Source organism: Toxorhynchites rutilus, chromosome 3 (assembly GCF_029784135.1).
Source record: "Toxorhynchites rutilus septentrionalis strain SRP chromosome 3, ASM2978413v1, whole genome shotgun sequence".
NCBI lineage: Eukaryota > Metazoa > Arthropoda > Insecta > Diptera > Culicidae > Toxorhynchites > Toxorhynchites rutilus.
Genome location: NC_073746.1, coordinates 310568213 through 310591536, shown reverse-complemented (window position 1 = coordinate 310591536; position 23324 = coordinate 310568213). Strand labels below are relative to the sequence as shown.

At 38.7% G+C, this 23324-nt stretch overlaps 1 protein-coding gene across 4 annotated transcripts in view; it reads left to right on the top strand.

The window, feature by feature from the left end:
* The window catches only part of LOC129779975 (zwei Ig domain protein zig-8-like), a 629574-nt gene that overhangs the window by 399919 nt on the left and 206331 nt on the right, over positions 1 to 23324 (top strand). The window lies entirely within an intron of this gene.

Genomic DNA, 23324 nt, shown 5'->3' with positions numbered 1-23324 from the left:
TGTTTAATTACGGGGCGATGGATATCTAATGTATAGGACGAAAAAAAGCCTAAATGTCATATGACATTTTTAGTTCGACGGTTGTTTGACTGTTCATTTTATGATGTTCATTAATGACACAGCACATACGTCTCCATGAACAGTCATATGATGGTGACCATTAGCAACACTGATGGTGACCATGTTCCAACTGACCGAACGTGTCAGACGTGGTTTGCACGGTTTAAAAGTGGTAATTTTGACATGGGAGACGAAGAACGTTCCGGATCGAAGAAGATAGAGATAAAGAATTGGAGACTTTACTCGATCAAGACCCGTCACAAACACAACAAGAACTTGCAGATACTGGAGTGCTCCCGTGGCCGAGTGGTTAGCGTCCCACACTATCGTGCCGGGGGTTCGGGTTCGATTCCCGTTCTGCCCGGGGGATTTTTCGTCAAAAAGAATCTTCCGGCTTGCACTGTGGTCACGCGTATTCCAGAGCTTGCCACTCCAGAGTACATTAAAGACGTGTTATTCGGCATAGAAATCTCAACCAAGTATTACTAATAAAAATGACGCAAGGAATGCTACGATGAGAAGGCAAAAGTTCCACTGGAACGTTAGAGCCATACAAGAAGAAGAAGAAGAAGCTCAGCAAACCATATCCGATCGTTTAAAAGCATTGGGAATGATCCGAAAGATAGTACATTTGGTGCCGTATGAATTGCAGCCATGAGACGTCGAACGCCGTTTTTTCACGTCCGAATAAGTGGTCCACCGGCATAAAAGAAAGGTTTTTTTTTGCATTAAATCGTTGCTGTCGATGAAAAGTGGGTCTATTACGACAATCCTAAACGTCGGGCAACGTATGGAAACCCCGGCCATGCATCAACATCGACGGCCGCGCGGAATATTCATCGCCAGAAGGTTATGATGTCTATTTTGTGGGACCAGCTGGGTGTGGTGTACTATGAGCTACTGAAACCGAATGAAACCATTACGGGTGACCTCTACCGACTACAGTTGATGCGTTTGAGCGGTGCACTGAAGGAAAAACGGCCACAATACGAGCAAAGACACGATAATGTTATTTGGCAGTACGACAATGCTCGGCTTTTTGTCGCAAAACCGGTCAAAACATACTTGAAAACGCTGAAATGGGAGGTCCTATCCCACCCGCCGTATTCTCCAGACATTGCTCCGTCTGATTACTATTCTTTTCGATCGATGCAACATGGCCTGGTTGAAAAATTGGATCGATTCGTGGTTAGCCGACAAACCGGCCGATTATTTCCGCAAAGGGATCCGTGAATTGCCGTGAAGCCGTGATCCGTGAAGAAAGATGGGAAAAAGTTGTGACTAACGACGGGCAATACATTGAATATTAAATTTGTAACCCTTTTTTGCAGAATAAAGCATAAATTTAAAAAAAATGGGAGGGGTTGTATCTAGGACACGACCGCATATTTTCAACGTAGAACTATGCAATTATGTTATGCAATCCACTTGTTTACCACTTCGGATATTATATTAGAATGCATCGAACTTTTGTAATAGATTGTGTTCTTCTATACAAACAAATCTGATGAACGTCCTTTTACGTTTGATATGAGGCCTAAGACTACCAAATATGCGAACGGAAGAATTATCAAACGATCATTGTATTTTACATTTCCCTCTGACGTTATTGCACATCTCAAGTTTACGTCGTTCTCGAACCGCTAGAGTTCATTCACCTCTAGTATATGAACTGACGATTTTCCCAGGGTTCTCAGTTTAAAATTTTTAGAGAAACACATTCCGGTCTGCACAACAACAAGCGGGTACAAAAGTACTAAACACCAAAAAATACCCGCGACTTGCATGTTTTGACTTAGCGGATTCCCCCAAGCACATTGATTTTTAAGTCCATGTTAGGGAACGAACGAACGTGATGAATTATAGAGATTTCAAACTTTTCAGTTCATTCAATTCTCGTGTTAGGGAAACCCCCCCGACTGGCATGTATATTTGAAAAGCGGATTTCCACAAGTACATCGATTATGAAGTCTGTGTTGGGGAAACCGTAAATCGGGCCAATCAAAACTTGGCAGTTAGGGCATTTAAATAACGCTTGACATTTTACAGTTTTCAATTCTTCATCTCATGAAAAATAACATTTCATAAATTGTGATAGAAATAGACGCGTAGAAATATTTTCTATCAATTGATGCACATATCTTTCCGATATGTTGAGAAATGTTCGAGTTATAAGCATTCGAAATACGGGCAGGGTTAGCACACAAATCGGCAGAACAAATGTATGGGAAAAATGAAATTCTTCCAGTTTTCATGAATTTAAACCATTTAGGGATTAGCGAATTGTAATGTATAGCATATCAAACAAATCTTACAGAATTTCCGATTCGATTGGTATGCAAATCATGTGAATTCGCTCAGAGTGAAAATAGTTATTAACGTTAACTTTATTTCATAAAAATCTGTTTTCCGATTTGGCACCCTTCATAAAAGACGTAGCTCTACGTCAAAAAACGAAGAAACTTACAGGTACTCCTATTAGAAGGAGATCAGGATTAAAAGTATGGAAAAGAAAATATGTTATGGAACACTTGTTCTCGTTGGCACTGTCGGTCTGAATATACAGTTATGGGCTGAGTTACCACTCAGTCAGCACAAAATGGAAGTAACAGTGACGAATCAGTGTTGAATGATAATAGAATATAATAGAGAATAAAAAGAAAAAAAATGCCCAATGCTTACAGTGGGGAACCCTGTGAAAATTGGCTTGAAAGAAGAAAAAATCCGTACTTCAAGCTAATGAGGAGAAGTCTCTAATGAACAGCTCGTAACATTGCCATCATCAGAATGTACAAATTTAGATCTCGGCATTCATTTCAACAAAATGAAAAAGAGAGACAATATACAAAAGTACATATTTACGCTCTTAACCCTTTCACTACGACATTGTGATCCGCCGGAGTGCTACCGCTGAACGGAGCACTGCGCCGAAAAGTATGCATATCGAGTTGGTGTGACCGATGTGCAGTATTACCCTGAGGTCGTCTGTAGACGACGCTCGTAGACAAAGGGTTAATAATAAATCGTACAGAAAGTAAATTTCAACCCAAACCTCACCGTGTTCCCTGGTGAAGAAAATAAGGGCTAAACTCCCCCACATAATGATTACTGCCCTGTATGGTTGCAGCAAGGTAAACATACTCTAATTATTGAAATAGCTCCTCTAGCCCCGTCGTACCTTTTCGGCCCTCACTGGACGACCACAACTGGCCTAGAAATGTTTCGAAACGCCCCGAATTGCACAGCAAATGTTTAACTTAACCAACTTTTGTACAAATACACGTAATGGGATGAACCATAGGGCCGAGCCTTCTCTAGCGCACCGGAAAATTAAAACTGTTCCTAACATAAGCTGGCCTGGAACGGGGAGGCCTACGCTGGCAAGTGCTTCTCCCGATCCCCACACAAACCCGCTCCATGTTCTGACATGAATCGATAAGCCCTATAACCGACTCCAAGTTGATTAACGAATGCAAATTAATTCATTCGTCGTGGCGATAGCATCTGAGTCCGGGCGTTTGGCTGCGGTGCGTGGGCGCTGGCCGGGGTTTTGCGGTTTCCCTGAACGAATTAACCCCTCCTGGTTATAATTGAAAAATGAATATTGACTCTGGAAACGAGCGATTGGGAGCTTAACCGTTGACGGAACGAATGGTACCATCCCGTAAGCCCGATTGCATAATAATTGGATTATGGAAATGAAAAAGTAATCCATAAACCGACGTTTCAGCTGAGTAATGGTTACACTTGGAATAATCACCAGAATCCGAAAGTTGGAAAATGTGTCCAACTGTTGATGTTGGATCACTTTATTTCCTCAGCTCAGACAATGAACAGTCGAGTTGGGGCTTCATTTGTGCCTTGTTTGCTACATCGAAAACTCCATAACAAAAATGTCAGAGTTAGTATTCCAAGAACGCAACATCAAATCCGTGACACATTTGCATAACATGTAGCGCCAGCAGACGCTCCACTCTCGCGATGAATCTCAACATTTGTTGATCCGGAAGTTTGAATCTCACGTATCAGAACCAGCGTAATACTCCGGTTCCGTTGCCGGTGTTGAAATAACAGAAAGACTACGCGTCCAACTTTTTTTTTTTTGCGCTCCACATACAAGAGCAACTTTTGCTCCTTTCACAGCCCGGTGGCAAAAATCGGCAACCGCAAAACGGATAAGCAGTTGTTCAATTTTCTCTCATCTGCTATTCAATTTACCACAGGGGCACCCACCCTTTCCCTCGGAAAGTTCCAAGTTCTAGAACTGATGACACACACAGACGGTTTGAATCTGCTGGTGGCGAAAAGATTTAACAGAAAAAAGAATCAGCGTGGTTCCGATCAGAAACCGGGATTACTGCCTTCATTCGCTTAAAATTCACCCTGAGCAGGTTAGCTAACAAATCAGGGATTGGATAGCTATTGGATGAATGCCGTAGCCCTTCCGTGGCTAGAGATATGTTACCTGTTCTCTAGCGAAAACACGTTTACCGGTGATTCAAGTTTTTAATTTGACATAGGACTATGTCTTTGATTTCTATATAGGGGGGTCACTCTACGAAGAATGTAACGATTTATTAAGAGTTTTCAAACGCATATTACTCAAAACGGTAAAAAAACGGACATATGTTGTGTTATATATCATTAGACAGGAAATTTATCCATTTTTTTTGCTTGAAACATGAACAGTGAATATAGTAAAAAAAGTTAACAATTTGACGATTTAATTGGGTATGTTTTCTTTCGATTGCACTATCCGCTCCATCCCCGACGCAACGGGCAATCCTTTTGCCTAAATTCGGGCGTTAGCTCATAATGTGAGTTGAGGCGTAAAATGAATTATTCTCCTTTTACCGATAATAAGCATTAATTTTATATTATTCTAGTTGACCCGACGAACTTCGTCCCGCCCAAAATAGATTTTTTGATTTGAATACTTTCAAACATCCACGTTTTCTTACTAAGTGAACGTTGGTGAGTCCAATCACTAAACTCTTCATTGATTGATTACCCTTTGACCCTTTACAATTTCCTTTTACTATAAATTGTCTAGTACTTCTACAACAATTCGTCCTTATAATATAAAATTATTTTCAGACACAATTCTCGTTCAAGATTCTTCAAGCATTTGGAAATAACTTGTTTCTCCGTTGCATGGAATACATGTTTGATACAGAGAATATTACAAAATAAAGACAGCTCAAATCGGACCATTCCTTCCTGGGGTTTAGTGCACACCAACACATTTGGCCTTCCATTTTTTGTTTATATAGATAGAAGATACAGGAATGCGTTATTCCGTCTGAAAATCCTTTTCCACTTTCGAACAAAAATCAATTTCGTTTGCGCCAACATCAAATGGACTAACAACGCTTAGCTAATTGTAGAACGTATGGGAATTCAATTTTCCGAATTTTCCGATTTTTCTCTCCGCTATATTGATCTACGGGAAGAGACAAATACAACGAAATATAGATTACTCAAATTGAACCATTCCTTCCACGGGTTTCGCGTTTACCAGAACATTTGGCCTTCCATTTTTATTTTTAGATATAAGATATGGAAATGCGTTATTTCGCCTGAAAATCCATTTACACTTACGAACATAGATCAATTTCTAGAGCGCAAATATCGAATGAACTAACAACGCTTATTATGATGTAATTTTCGAACATTAAATTTTTATTATAATGTAATTTATTTATTAAATTTTCCGAATATTCCGACCTTCTTTCAGGATTTTCCGAAAATTTTCCGGTTTTTCTCTCCACTATATTGATCTACGGTAAGAGACGAATACAACAAAATAAAGAAGGTTAAAATCGGACCCTTCTTCAGATTTTCCGCTTACGGACAGATAAAAAGTCATCACTGCTACTTAAATGTATCCCACACTTCTGAATAAATCCTGCCAATTGATATAGTTAGGCTTACACTTATTTTGTTGGTAATTTGCTTTAGTGTAAACTTCCTCGAAGTCATAATCAAATGGTTTTTGGGTGTTATCTATAAATATAGAATATTCGATAGCTGTGTGGAAAGCTTAATTTTTCCAAAGTAGAGTTAATGATTCAGTCACACAAAAATCGTCGGTCATATTTGTCAACAAGAAATCCAAGAAGTATTTTTGTCAATTATAAACATTGTTTATTTGATTCAATCCAAGACCGGCTATTTTATCAAAAATAAATTGAAGAGTCTTATTATCACCAACAATTGGAATCAAGATAAATTCATTGTCAAAATCAGTGATAAAGTCCGCATTTCGTTGATTGAAATCTCCGTATATGTGGATTTTTGATTCTGGTGCAGAGGAAGATAAAATATATTCAACAACTTCAAAGAATTTCTTATAACAACTAATTTGAGCATGATCACGGGGGAACAAATTACAAATTAAATTTAATTTTTATTCACTATATAGGTTAAGGAATGACTCACATTTTCCTGTGATGAAATTCTATCGACCCGCAATGTGGAAATCCAATTCTCCTCAAATGTTATACTAAAATTATAAATTATGTTTAGAAGTTTTGGTTTAACTTCATTCGGTAACTTACGGTAGGCTAAATATATTTAAGCACTAATGTAAACAGTTATAAGTAAAAGATTCGTCACTTTTACCTTCCATTTTGGAAAAATGAGAAGGGAGTGAGAATTGAACTCGTGATATTTAGCATGAGAAGTATGGATGTTACACCCAAAGTTAATTTTTAGCACATTTTCTGGCATCCCGATTTATTACATTAAATGAGCTGAAAGATAGCATAAAATGTTCTACTCCCCAATACATGTATATCATTTGTATAATATATATGCTAGAGCCAACATGAGGGAGCGAAACAGGAGACACATTTAAATGAAAGCTTTTCGTATTGTTTGCCAAATACACGGCCCAGACAGAGAAAGATATATTCTCGTTCATGTTCTTCTTTATCGGCTTAGAAAACACCTTCCAACTTCATGGAAGTATTAAAATATTACACCTCATTTTTATGATGAGGTGTAATATTTTAATACCTCCTTTATAACAGCGCTGGCAGCTATATGGATAGCGTGGTCGTGTAAAGTAACTTCACATTCCAGCCGGCCTTGTTTCGATCCCCATTGACGTCGTATGGACTTTTTTTTTGCACAATCTCAAATGAAAAGAGGATGAGATGTATGCTCGCATACAAACAAACCATTTTAAGCTTCAAAATAGCTCATTATTTGCGCATTTGACTCTCATTTGACTCTCATGACGCCTCCACATAATAATAATAGATTTAAGACATTCACTTTGTTTTAGGTAGGTAAGAAAATTGGTTTTCTATAATTTCTGTCACTTTTTTGTTTCTGTTTCTGACTTTTTATCTGCTTATCATCTGTCGCTTTTCGTTACCTCATCGACCCGAAACAGGTGCTGTGGAGCAGAGTTCCCATCCGCAACAAGTATAGATGAAAACCTTGACAGTAATTTTGAAGAAATCCCCAAATATAGGGTTGGGGAAAAAGAAATGTCGTATTTCTGATCGAAATTTGACGCTTTAGTCACTTAAAATTATTCAATTTAAGTCAAATATGCGCCGTTTTGTTCGCAAACTTGTTGCCATTTAGAAGGCAACTTCATTATCACAACCACAACCCCCCCCCCCCCCCCCCCCCTTTATAAACCACCCTCCCCACCACCTGCAAAAATCACAGACAGACAGTTTTCGCAAGCCTTTTTTGAGGCCAACTTAGTATCACCAAGAGCGTTTTGCATGGACCGGAAGAGATGATAATCACTTGGAGCCAGGTCCGGACTATACGGTAGTTGCAATAGGATATCCCATCCGAGCTCCCGTAACTTCTGGCGGGTCATCAAAGATGTGTGAGGCCGAGCGTTGTCCTGGTGGAAAATAACACCATTCCTATTGATCATTTCTGGCCGCTTCTGGTCAATCGCCTGCTTCAAACGGTCAAGCTGCTCACAGTAGTGAACCGAGTTGAGGGTCTGGCCATAGTTGAGCAGCTCATAGTGGATGATTCCTTTCCAATCCCACCAAACACACAGCAAAACCTTCCTGGCCGTCAATCCGGGCTTGGCGATGGTTTGGGCCGGCTCACCGCGCTTCGACCACGACTTTTTTCGCTTTAGGTTGTCGTACGTGATCCACCTTTCATCACCAGTCACTATCTTCTTCAAAAATGGGTCGAGTTCGTTCCGTTTCAGTAGTGCATCACAGGCGTTGATTCGGTCTAAAAGTTTTTTTTTTGTGTCAACTCGTGTTTTGTGTCATACATCCAGCTTTTTTTTTTTTGGAATCCAATCTTCTGCAAATGGTTCCAGAAACCACACGATTCAAACACCACTGCAAAATCCACCGCGATAATAATCTCCCGCGCTCCAGCAAACCACGAATCCCATTCCGCACACGCCGCCTGATGGCCGGTGGTGTCTTGCAACCTTTTCGACTTTCCCACGCCCCCCTCCCACTCAGGGGAACACTTTGGTCAGAGATTGATGCGTGCGTGCTCGATCCGACCCAACCCCAAAGAAGAGCGCTCCCAAAACGTAAGAGCCAATAAGGTAGCCCATTTCCGCTTGTACGTTAAAACAAACAAGACAACCTTTTTAGGCACATGCCAGAAGGAACCGCCGTCGTCTACCCACTGTCGATTCCCCGTAGGATCGTTACGGGCGGGAGAATGCCTCCGTACTCATCCGCACATTAAGGGGAGATGCGGATCGGATTGGACCGATGGCGGCGGTGAATCAATAAAATATTGATTGCGAAGTTATGGATGCGAAGTTTTGTCCGCTGCGCTATGAATAGTAATGCTCTTCCGCAAATGGACCGAAGAAGAGGGAGAGCCGAGGAGGGGTGATGGATTCCTATTGTTCCGCGCGTCTCAAAACTCCGGCTGAGCGGTTCGGTTTCTCCCATTGCGAATAAAGCTCAATCAGCAGCCGGGGAATGGAAAATGGGAAAATTGTATCTCGTTTTGAAGTTTCTCAATTGGATCCTTTTTCTTATGAGAGTGTGTGTGTGTCTGCCTTCGATGCTCGTCCAATTGTGTCCGGTGGAAAGCAATAATTTTCCGAAGGGACGATTGAAGGACCAACTTTTCGACAAGAACGCCAACTTTAGGTCTTCCGACGAAAGTTCGAAACAAGTTAGGTGAGAAATGGCCGAACTCCGAGTATTACCAGTTAACATTTTGAGGAATTGATTCTGAATGGCGCTAATGAAAAGTGAAATCTCTTTGAAAATTCTTTCAGTTTATCCTGATGTTCGGTGGAATTATGTGCGAAGTTTGTTGATCTGTTCAATCAATATAAAGCGAAAATGGTTGAGGGTAACTTTGGCGATGACAAACGCAATACAATCTTTCACTCCTAATAATCATTGGATCCTCCTGGAACTCCTGACACAAGCCGACCTTTCAAGAGGATGTCATCAACGGGTGTCCTTGGGAATCAGGGTCATTAGCATATGGAATCCACCCGGTTGTGATTGAAGTGATTATGCGCCACGTGTGTAATAAAATCGATTAAATTCTAGGGGCGCACATGTGTGATAGTAGAACATATCTTCCGTCATTTCTAAGGGTGAAGAGAATTTTAGAACGAACAGCAGACGATTTGGGTTCCCTAACGAAGGAACAGTTCGCAAAATAAAAGAAGAAATATTTCAGATAAAGTTATGGAGCCAAGCACTGATTGATTCCAAAGAATCGGTTGCGATTTCAATTTCGAATTCGCCACAAAGTCTCGGGCAAATTTTCGATAACAAAATTGAAAATATTGCGATTGATACTCGGTGATGAATTGACGAGAGGGAACAATTTATTGTTATGAAGTTGAATCAACAAAACACAGTCATAATCTGGGATAACCAAGATACGACAGCGCTATCGGTTTCAAGCAAACCAATTTGAGCCCATGCCCACAAAATTCGATGACGTTTGCTTTTGATTAAGGGGGTAGTACACTATGAACATCATAAAAAGTATGTGATTTTCGCGATTTTTTCAACGAGAAAATAAATTTTTATGATCAATCTGATATCACAGTTTTATTATATACTAGCTGACCCAGCAAACTTTATCCCGCCCAAAATTTATTTTTTGTTATCACATTCACGTTTTCTTACTAAGCGCACGTTCATAGGTCCAATTGCAGAACTGTTCATTGATTGATTTTCTAATCTACCCTTTAAAACTACATTTTACTACATTCCTAGTAATTCTACCAAAACTCGTCATTATAATATCAGATTATTTTCAGACACAATTCTCGTTCAAGATTTTTTAACCACTTGCAAATAACATGTTTATCCGTTACATGGAATAAATGTTTGATACAGAAAATATGATAGAATATTTTTTTTTATTCTTCATTTTTTAGACTTTCAGCCTTCTGGGCTGGTTCGTCTCAGATGATAGAATAAAGACAGCCCTAAATCGGACAATTCCTTTCTCGAGTTTTGCTCTTATCAACACATTCGGTGATCCATTTTTATTTCTATACATAGAAGAAGATATAGGAGCGCGTTTTATCACACTATCGGTCCCCTCTCCTTCAGAGAGAGGGGAGGAGTGTCTATCTACCATATGAACGTTTCGTGCCCCCTAAAATCTTCAAAAATTCGAATCGGCTCCATTTGCTTGATTAGTTTTCGAGTTATGCAGAAATTTGTGTTTCGTTTGTATGGCAGCTCCCCCTTAGAGAGAGGGAAGGAGTATCTAACCACCGTAAAAACATTTATTGCACCCTGAAACCTCCACATGCCAAACTTGGTTTCATTTGCTTGATTAATTCTTGAGTAATGCAGAAATTTGTGTTTCATTTGTATGGCAGCCCCCCCTTAGAGAGAGAAAAGGAGTATCTAACCACCGTAAAAACATTTATTGCACCCTAAAACCTCAATATGCCTAATTTGGTTGCATTCGCTTCATTGATTCTCGAGTAATGCAGAAATTTGTGTTTCATTTGTATGCATCAAAAATCAAGACAAAAACATTCACCAAAGTTTTATTTTCCGAAATATAAAAAAAAATATCCTACGTTTGATGACAGGAAATTTAGTGGAGAACCTGGGAAAACCTATTTCATCAAAATCGGATGGACCATTTCGGAGGTAGAACTCCCACCAGTTTGCAAAACATGGTTTCGGGAAAAACGTGTTTTAAATTTTGGATCTGCACTCCTTACACTAAGACTTAGTTCCACTAATTGGCTTGTAACTTCGGAACAGAGCATCGGACAAACTTGGGATAGAAGCAACAGTAAAGTAGACATCCGAGAGAACATTTTAAGTCAGAAATATTTTTTTGAATTTTTTCAAGTTTCCATAGAGTCTTTTAAAGGGGTAGTCAAAGGAGCAAGAAGTGATCATCTGGTAATGAATAATTACACAGTGTTGCTACAATTTACTAGAAATATCTCCAGACGTTGCAATGGAGTTATATAACGTTTGCATTAAAAATCGGACTTTTTTTCGGGTGGTGATAAAAAAAAACTAAGACAGATAATTGAGTTCGATACATTTTGGAAGGTAATTATATTAGGTCACTTGCAAAAAAATTCTACGACTTTGTGAGCGACCTTCTGGCAGTTAACCGGAACATTCGCCATGGCGGACGAAAACATGCGTGTAGACATGTTTTTGAGTTCGTTCTTCGTTTTAGTTATCAATTCCTTCTCAGTTTTTGCGACAAAATTGTTGGAGTAGTTCTTACGCTTCAGGTTTGCCCAGAAATTCTCAATGGGACGCAGGACGTTGGGCGGGTTCGCCGACTTGGGTACCACATCGATATTCAGCCGCTCCAGCTCCTATAACGATCCCTTCGAGTGGTGGGCCGAACACGGCGTCTTCGCCGTTATACTATTTCTTGAAGAACGACGCAACTTCGTCCTTTTTTTTCATGAAAACCTTACTATTTCGTACAGAGAATAGAGAATAGAGAGTAGAGAGTAAAGAGTAGAGAGAGTAGACAGAGCAGAGAGAGTAGAAAGAGCAGAGAGCAGAGAGAGTAGCGAGAGAGTAGAAAGTAGAGAGAGTAGGGAGAGTAGAGAGTAGTGAGTAGAAAGTTGAGCGTAGAGAATAAAAAGTAATTGGACTAAAAAAGAATCATTGAATAAATGAAAAGAAGAAAGGTACGAGAGTCTGTTCGAGTGCAACAGCAAAGCTATTCCAATGACTTTGCGGTAAACTTATTGAAACATAAAATTGGGCCGCTAGTTGTAAAAAAATTAGAAAAAATTTTTGGCTTTTTTCAACAGTAGTCTTATTCTTTTGCGAATATTTCAAGTACTGTCGATGGGGGTGAAATGAGTAAAAAATTGTAGTTTTAACAACATGTAAGTCTGGAATGCCACCTAGAAGTGCGATGGAAATGTTTATATACAGCCATTCCATGTCAAACCGATATAGTGGTTCTCAGATTTTCATGAAAAGTGGTAGTTTAGTTCTTTATCGCAAAACATTATTCCCATCATTTTTTATCATTAGGGTGATCATTTCCATTCTAGGGTTGCCCAAAAAATCAATTTTTTCCCGTTTTTTCCAAAAATGTTTTTCTTTTATTCATAACTTTTGAACTACTGCACTGATTCAGATGAACGACATATCAAATCAAATCCAATTAGCTAGTCTAATTTTTTTTTAATACTATACTTGCAGAAATTTTTGATTTGGGTCTTAATTATTGATTGTATTTTTTTAATAGTTTACATTGTCTCGGGACCAAGGGCGCTATATTTTTTTAATATTTTTTCTTGAAAGCTAAGATTTTTTTAGATATCATATACGATATTCAGAGATGCGTTATTTTGTGTTATTGAATTATGATTTTTCAAAATTAACCGATGATCCGAAAAATCATTTTTCCCATTTTTCACTCCAAAACGAAAAAAACACCTCTCTGATATTCGGATATGTTATGTGAAAAAACCTCAGCTTTCCAGAGAAAATATAAAAAAATATGGTGACTTTAGTTCCGAAACAATGTAAGCTATGAAAAACAATTACAATCAATAATTACAAAAACAAAATCTGTTTTTTTTTCTCTAGTGTAACATTTTTAATTACAATCACAAAACTAGCTTTGGCTTCATTTTGATATATCGATCAACTAAATCGGTCCAGTAGTTCAAAAGATATGAATTATTGAAAAAGGTAATTTTTGGAAAAAAAAAGTCACAGGAAGGTTGTATCCGAGACACGACCGCATAGTTGACGTAGGATTTTGTTAGGCTATCTGTCGCATGCTGATTTGGATATGTTTGAAGAATCTAATCGTTCAACTCTTTGATAATGATTTGGTGGTCCTGAAAAGGGCCGTTTTTAGTTTGGTTGTTGGGTATTGTTTGTTCACTCCACCATTGTTTACAACCGAGTGATGATAACAGAAGGATGGTGATTAGTTGTTGGATGGTGCGTATCAAGAAAGAAGATGCCGGAGTGGAATGAAATATGATGAAAGCCGCCCTCTGTGGCCCTGGACGAGATGGCTCCTGTGTTATGTATCGATGAAATAAAGAAAATAAACTCACCAATGTCATATAACACAATTATCATTCTCGAACATAAATATCAATTGTTCTTATCCGAAGAAGCATGTTACTTTATTATAGAGGAAACATATTTGAAATGGAAAAGGTAATTTTCATTTATAATTTTTACTTTCTGCGTGTTTATTTAACCCATTTTCGCTTCAAACTAAGCGGAGAACGATGCTACATGCCTCAATGCGAATTTCACTAACAGCACCTAATACGATATGTAGAGCATATGGGAAATCACTTTTTCGAATATTCCTTCACTTTTCCAATTCTTCTCGCATGAACTTTCCTTGAGTGAAAAAAATAGTTTCATATTTCAAGTCATTTTAACACAACCGCTACCATATATACAATAAAGTTTTCAAAAATACACGATCGATCATTGATATGAAATTTCACGAAGCAACCAACATTAAAGTTTCAAATTTAAATTTTATTTGCTAGGAATAATCGTATCACTCACCTTACTTGCAATGCAAAAATGCCCCCGACTCTGATTTCGATCAATCAGAAGTGGAGTTGAGATTTTTCAATTGTTCGATAGTTAGTTTTATGACATATATTGTTTTCTTCAATATAAAAAAAATGTTATGAAGTGCCGGAATCTATTGACGCAAAAAAAATCATCAATCCTTTATGAAACGACTGAGCAATAAGCGTTTGAAATTGGACAACTTTCACGATGTACTCGATTCTCTATTTTCAATTTGTACCCCAATATGTTCCCGAAAGACGTAATCCTACGTCAAATAGGGGGAAAGCTTGATTTTTTGGACCACCATAAAATGGAAATGGTCCCTCTGATGAGAAAATAAAAAACAGGGTTCTAATATTTTACGATGGGGAATAAAACTACCAATTTTGATGAAAATCTGACAATCACTATATCGGTTTGGCATGGAGTTCAAATTTGGGCTTCACTCATTGTCACCCCCCCACTCAGTGTAAATTAGAGATTATTTTGAAAATATTGAAATTCGAATGGAAAACATTTTTTGAAGTTTAAAATCAGTAGTTACTCATCTGGCAAGACCGTAATGAATAATTCTATCCAACATTTACAATTTTAGCAGTTCTGTATAATGCTGGGCATGTGATTTTTTCTGAGGTGTTACTTGATGGTTATTTACACATCAAACTTGGATAAATTATTAAATAATAACTATTTGTACTACAGTTAAGTATTATGCATTGGATGTTGTGGAAATATGTCTCCTATGAAAACGGCTCACAGCTTTCAAAAATATTGGCGATATTTGTCAAGATATTACCCGAAACATATTACAGGTCGAACTCGATTATCCGGAGACTCGATTATCCGGAATTTTAGACTCGATTATCCGAAGTATTTTATTTTTGATTTTCGGAAATTTTGAATAATTTGTATAATAATTCTAGATTGACTAGCTAATATGGATATCAAAAGAAAGGGCTTGACTAGTAGAATGCAGTTATTTATGAAAAATGCAAATCCAAGATGGCGGCCACTACAAAATGGCGGATTACATATTTTCTCAGAACCCCTTCAATATGGGTATCAAATGAAAGGGCTTGGCTAGTAGAACACAGTTATTCATGAAAAATGCAAATCCAAAATGGCCGCCACCGCAAGATGGCGCCATATATATTTTTTTCACAACCCCATCAATTTAGATATCAAATGAAGGGGCTTGACTAGTAGAATACAGTTATTTATGATAAATACCCAAAAATGTATCAAAAGAAAGTTCTCGACTAGTAGAACATAGCAGATAATTAAAAATTCAATTTCATGTTGGCTGCAGTCCCCAATCAACTAATTACTTTTTGAATGGTTTCATTCAGCTTGACCTGTTTCTATGTATGTTTGAATGTTTGTTGGGTTGTCCCACATTAATATAAAATTGACCCCGTTCCTGTTGAATGATTGTTCTGAAATTTGGAACATACATTTAATTCTACTGTCATCATAAAACTGCGTATTCCATGATCTTGAAAAATTCAATTTGACCGCCGCAAAAAAATGGCTGAATGGCTTGATTTGGAGAATACACTACACTATAAACAACATAAATTCGAAAATGTCGCCGCCACAAAATGGTAGACTCTGTATTTTTTGCAATCCCCTCAGTATTGGTATCAAATGAAATGATTTGACTTATAGAATACAGTACAGGTCGGACTCGATTATATGTGATTCGATTATATGCAGTTTTGGACTCGATTATATTCAGTTTGGAAAAAAAAACATTTTTTTTATATCTCAAATATGACTTATCTCATGAAGAAATGTAACCTTTCAACGTTCAGGTGAAGTTTAAGCGGCTATTACATGTACAGTGGGGTAAAAATCGTAATTTTTGAAGATTTTGCTTGAATTTTCACCAGTAATTGTTTATATCGATATTGCAGCCAAATTAAGAAAGATAGAAGTTGTGCGTCAAAGAACAAATTGTGGAACGGTTAGAGAGCTTCATTTGAACTCTTTTGTTGTTGAAATTCTAACATATGCGTAGGAGGATTTTTTTCATCAAATATGATCGTCTATCACCTCCTGAGGGAATCTGGATAATTTTTTTTTTCATATGAGAAAGGCGTTTTCTGACCTTAAGGGGATGAATCAAAAATAAAATTCCTCTTTTATTTTCAAAAAACGAAAAATACATGCGAAAAATAACAAATAAAGAAAAAAAAATTGTTTTGACTCGATTATCCGTACGATTCAATTATCCGGAGTGAAAAAAAAATCAAAACTCCGGATAATCGGGTCCGACCTGTAATAAAAGTTTTTATTTTCACACAAAAATAATGGATTACTTTTTCCCAAACCCAATATGTTCTCCATTTTTCCAAAAACATCTTCTAGTCAGCACAACCTTCCTATCCATGAAAAATATTTATTCTCCTATTCTGAAAGCTTGTGTAAAATTTCATCCGAATTTGAGACGGTCAAGTTGAACCAATCCGTCATTTGGTGTGAAATTGCAAAAACATATTTTCTTCATCGAACCTATGACATATGAAATCCAAGGCCAATGTAGTAGCTAGGACTGCTACGAACACTCATTTCCAGCTCCCATCCGTTCCGATACGATTGTCAACATTGGAACAATATTGAACTCCCCTCCCCACCACACTTTCACCCCCCTCCTAGTCGCTACGCATACACCCATTTACGAGCAAATTAAATTTAAACACTTTTGCCCCATCAGCTCGATCAAAGTTACGATGTCATATTTATTTATGAGCCAGACATTCCCGGTCGTTACTTGTTTCTTGCTTCATGGACTCTGCTGGCATCAATAATTTCTCCCCTCACCCCCTGCCCCCTTTCCTGGCCTGATGGTTTGTATTGAGCGGACGGCTCGAAGCTGGCGAAAACATGTCATCAACATAACCATCACGATCAGCACCTCCGATAGGGCACCGAAATCATCGGCAATCATCGACATTCGGGGAACATCAACAGGACGCCCTCTTTTCTATGTAGGTATTGGAATTCCTACACGGTTATTGTTCGGTGTGGGTGGACAGCCTGGCGAGAGAGAGAGAGAGTGTTTCTTATTGCACGGTCGTAAAATGCAACCGACAGTGAAATGATCAATCTGTATGCGGTTTTTAGAGTCCCATAAATCTGGCAGTTCTCGGCACATACGGGGAAGCAAGACGGGGGAGTTGGATGGCTTTGTCCGGGCGCATATTGGAAGGATATCACCGCTTGAACCCGCTTTACTATTCAAATGGACGGTTGTTGCTAGAATTGAAAGCAGCACCAGCTTACCGAAACTGGCCAGATGCCGAAAGGAAAAAAAAGAATGCTTGGCGTCGAAATTGGAAGATTTGGTGAGTTTATAGAGCGGCGATATTAGCAGCAGTAAAAACCTCTGCAAGGAAGTGAAATAAATTTGCGGCTAAGTGTTCCGGATGGTGGAATATTGCGTCTGCCTGTTTAGTTTTACAACATAATTTGCGTGCGCAAAATGTGACGAAGAGGTATTGGGCAACTAAAATACGCATCGTAACTTAAAGCGCAAATTTCGTTGCTTCATTCGTTATCAAATATCATTATAGGTGTAGCGCTAGTTCCCATTATCATCAAAATCTGCCGAAACGGGTGAAAATTCACCCACCCCGCAACGACATGGCAACAAGAAAAACTCATTACCAGTTATCATAACAGAAAACGCTTTCGCGAGAAGTTCATTCTCGCGTATTCCCGCCACAGTCTTCTCGCAAGAAATGTTGATTTCGAGTGTGCTAAAATGAAAACCCATTTCCAGGAGATTTTCACCTTCTCGACATTGCCCCAGCCAAGGTTAGGCAGACGACGATGGGAATACACGGAAAAGAAAGCACTGCAAACCGCCAAGCTTCTTAATTAGCATAGAAAGTACGAAAGTTTTTATTTGTTGGCTTTTTTTGGAGGGGCTGATTCCGGGCTCTCTGACACCCCCTCTGACTCGTACGGGATACCCCAAGCTGTAGTTCTTTTCGACATTCGGAGTGGCGACGCGTTGACATTTGATGATGCCAAAATGGCTCCATTTGTGTGCTTTTCGCCTTTACCAACCCACCAACCGCCCACCCACCCACACACTTGGTCAACAAAGCCGACAAGAGATGCTGTTTTCGTGTTTGTCTGTTTGTTTGTTTGTTTGTTTGTTTTGTGAGCTCGATGGAACAAACGAATTAATTCCAACCATCGTTTGCCAATTTTGCACCTGTGTCGTTCCGGGGCACAAATATAAATATCCAATCTCTGCCCCGTTTACTGCTGAAAAGCGGATCAAAATAATACGGAATTACAGCCCGATTGTGGGCAGAGCGGAAATGAATCAGCTTAATTAAAATTGGGAATAGGGCAAATGCGGTCACTGTTGTTAGCTCTTGAGCACTCAGCATTATTTGTATATTGATTCTATGGAAGAAAACCTTGGGGGGGTTTATTGGGTCTTCCTTTTCGACGAATACCTTTGTATTCGTATTCCTATTTTCATCGCTTATACACTCATTACCTATTTCATTTTATGTTTTCATTTCACCTCATTGTCAGTCATTCTGATGAATGCTTTTAAGATTATTTGGCCTTTTTTTTATTATGTTCAAGTTTTGACACAGGCAACGGGAAGTGGGATTTGGGTTGATCTACGGATTGGTTGGGTTTTTACGGAAAATCGGATCCGGAGGCAAAATCTAATATAATATTCACTGGTTCCAATATTGAAAGAAATAAAGAAGATCCGAAAAACATTACATACATGCCTACCCCTACGAATTTGACTTGACCCTTGTCAATTTCAACTGTTCTATAACTCCATGAACTTATTTGGATATATTTTTTTTGACGTAGGATTACGTCTTTCGGGAACATATTGGGGTACAAATTGAAAATCGAAAATCGAGCACATCGTGAAAATGGTCCAATATCAAACGCTTATTGCTCAGTCATTTCAAGATGGATTGATGAAATTTTTGCGACAATCGATTTCGGTACTCCACAACATTTTTTTTATGTTGAAGAAAATAATATATGTCATGAAACTAACTATCGAACAATTGAAAAATCTCAACCCCTATCCGGAAATACCCACTTCTGATTGGTCGAAATTGATGACACGTGCGGCGGGTCCCTAACAGAGACATCAAAACCAAGCTACCTTGGGGGAAATCGGCATTGCAAATACATGAAAGTATGGGGAACTTTAGCTCCCACCGAAATGAGATTCCTGACAGAGACATCAAAACCAAGCTGCCTTGGGGGAAATCTGCATTGCAAATACATGAAGGTAGAGGGAACTTTTGCTCCCACCGAAATGTGTTCCCTAACAGAGATTTCAAAACTAAGGTGCCCGGGGGAAATCGGCATTGCAAATATATGCAAGTCGGGGGCAACTTTATATTGTGTGTGAGATGGGTGATACGATTAATTCTTGCAAATAAAATTTAAATTTGGAACTTTAATGTTGGTTACTTCGTGAACTGGGTAAAAATTATAATGGAAAATTACCTTTTCCATTTCAAATATGTTTTCTCTATTTTAAAGTAACATGTTTTTACTGATGAGATAAATTGATTTGTATTCGGAATAAGTATTTAAAATATTACATGTTACAAATATTACATTGGTGAGTTTTTTTTCTCTTTATTTCATCCATACATAACACAGAAGGCATCTCGTCTAGGATCACAGAGGGCGGTTTTCATCATATCTCGTTTCACTTCGTTATCTTTTATCTGATACGCACCATTCCACGACTGTTTACCATCCTACTGTCATAATCACTCGGTAAACACTGTTGGAGTGAACAAACAATACCCATCAACCGAACAAAACGGCCCTGTTCAGGGCCACCAAATCATTATCGAAGAGTTTAACAATGTAATTCTTCAAACTGTTTGAATCAAACATATCCAAAATCAACAGATAGTCTAACGGAATCCTCCGTCAACCATGCGGTCGTGTCTCGGACACAACCCTCCTTCCTCTTCTTCTTCTTCAATGGCACTAACGTTCCTAGAGGAACTTCGCCGTCTCAACGTAGTATTACTTGCGTCATTTTTATTAGTACTTAGTTGAGATTTCTATGCCAAATAACACGCCTTGAATGCATTCTGAGTGGCAAGCTCTAGAATACGCGTGATCACAGTGCAAGTCGGAGGAAATTTCTTTGACGAAAAATTCCCCCGACCAGAACGGGAATCGAACCCGAACACCCGGCATGTTAGTTATGACGCTAACCACTCGGCCACGGGTGCACAACACAACCCTCCTGTGATATCCAAATAAGTTGTTGATTAAAACAGATCATATGATCTGAATCCAGAACGGTTTTTTTAAGCCTAGTACATTTACCATACATTTCATAGATTTGTACATCATGTCGCTGAACTCTGAATCTGTTGGGTCCATTCCACCTATAGTTTAATGCAAATATCAAATTATTTGAACAAAAAAATTACAGGAGGCTGTATTTAAGATACGACCGCATTGTTAACGTAGAACTACACTGTTTCAATTCAAGTCGCTTGTTTATATCTGCGGATATTGTTTTAAAGTGTTACGAAAATTTTGACATAACCATTCTGCCAGTTTGGTCGCCCTGAAATGTTTTGACGTAGGACTACGTCTAACCGGAAGATATAGGGGGTGAAATGGAAATCTAGGCACTGAACAAGTAGGAAAAAATGCAAGATTTGGAACGCTTATAACTCGAGCATTTCTCAATAGATCGCAAAGGTTTTTGCATCAATTGATAGGAAATATATCTACGCATCTATCATAACGAATAACATTTCATTTTTCTTGAGATAAATAATTGAATAATTGTGAAATATCAAGCATTGTCAAAATGCACTATGTGCCCATTTTTGATTGGTCCATTTTGTGTTCCTCAAATCGTACCGACCAAAACGGGCAACCAGAGCAGCAGCGAAATAGATTGGAAAAGAAAAAGAAAAAAATTAACGAAACATTGGTCGCAGTCTCACACATGCGTAATTCTCGAACCAGCCAGTCAGCTTAAAAATCCCCGCTCCGCTGCCGTAACGATCATTCTCATTCAAACCGTACACCACATCGGTTCGCATCACAACACATCAACAAACCAATCCAAGCAGCCATGTCTGGACATGGTAAAGGAGGAAAAGTGGAGGGAAAGGCAAAATCCCGCTCGAACCGTGTTGATCTGGAGTTCCCCGCAAGGGTAGCTAGGCCGAGCGCGTTAGTACCAGTGCACCAGTCCACCTAACCGGCGTTATATAGTTTCGGCCGCCGAAGTGATCGAGTTGGCTGGTAAAGCTGCTCGCGACGATAAGAAAAACCGCATTCGGAACAGAACACATTCGGTTCGGTGGACATCAAGACAACAGGCAGTTGCAGCGAGTGGCGAGTGGCAAACGCAATCGCAAAACGGCATCAGGTAGCAGAAGAAAAAAGTTTGTTCTGTAACAAACTGCTTTGGTGGCAAATGCAGAACAAGGCGGCATCGAGGGCGTTCGAAATGGTTTTTTTTTTCAAAACCACGAGTACAAAGTTTTCTAAATTGGAACCATTCCATAAAACAAGGCGCTTTTCAGGGCCATTAAACCTTCCAAAAAAGAGTTTAGGAAATACAGTTCAATGCTTTCTAAAACATTATCCAAAATAATAATAAAACACAAATTGATTTTTTCATAATTTGTTTGCCAGGATCTGATGAGTATGTGAATTTGGCAGTTGTTCTGAGCTTATTGATAGTTGGGGACTTTCCTGATTATTCAATTTTCACCAATTCTTAAATTGTTTCCAGATTGAAAGTACAGTAATTTACAATTAGTTCGACATTTAGCTAATTGGACGGACATGTAATGCGACTTATTTAGTTGGACATTTTTGTAAACATAGAGATCCAAATTATGACCCCACATTGAAAGTCGACACTGTACCACTGTCATCGCAAATGTTCAATTACAGGTTAAAATTACCTCCAATCCGACACTGAGTGGTGGTAATGCGACGTGCCATTGAATGTAATTTACTGTAAAATATGTCACAAGCTGGATGGGAAGAAATTTTCCAACTGTGAAAGCTGTGGCGAGTGGCAAACGCAATAGCTAAACAGGAAGGTTTAACCGAACAAGATGGGAATATCGAGTGATAACAAAAACACAACACCAAAGGTTCTTTTCAGAACCATCAACATATTCATAAAGAGTAAACAGTAAACTAATCCATTTTTCAGGTAGATAGGTAGGTATTCACGTAGGAGAAGAAAATAAAACAATATATTTAAAATATATATTTAACAAAAGCTGTCCCCTTTGTATAGTCCTACGTCACTCCGGTTATGTCCCCGACATTACCCACCCGTCTTTTTTCATTGTAGAATCATTTGACGATAATTGTTTGATGATTCATTCTTGTGCTCGCAGAACAATACATGCTAGAGATAAGCACAGCTGTCATCCTTAGTGGTGAAAGTTTTGCTACTGGCAAGCGAAACCAAATCACATACAAAATTTCAGAACGACATTTTCTTTTTTGAGCTTGACCTTGAGCTTGGGTAGACTGTACAATTCGTAGTTGCTCTCCATGATTGGCCTGAACCAACCAAATTGCACAAAGAACACACAGAATGACGCTTGGGACTAGCAAATCATTCTCGTTGTGTAATTTTCGGTGATTCGAGCTTTAAATGGCCAATAACGACGCCGGCCACGTCCTTAAAGTCACCAGGGGAAGGGAAGGAATGTTAGTATGATAATCGCCTCCCGAAGGCCAGAAATGTCACCTCTATAGCGTGGTTCCCTAGCGATTATCAAGGGAGGGATAGTTGTTAGTGGGAGAGATACGAATCAGGATTCACCGAGGTAAGTGATGTGATTATGTAAACGCGAACTATCGAGCACTCGTAGAAACGAAATTTCGAAAATCTTATATGTCACAACACGCTGCAAAGATTATCTTCAGGTATCCTGAGAAGGAAAACCTGCAAAATCAGGACTGACTATATATTCGATTATTTGTCGCACGTACTTTTTTCAATCTTCAGTCGGCAGGAAACCTGAGAAGGTAACCAAGATAACTCCTTTAAAACCAATCGATCCTTCAATATATCCAATTATTCGTCACGGGTGAGCGTTCTCTATTGGCTGAAAGTTATATTTGGAAACCTAAGAAGGTAACCGAGTGAATTCTTTCAAAAACAATCGAACCAATATAATCAATTATTTATCACGGGTAGGCCTTTTTAGAACACAATAGAACTTTGGG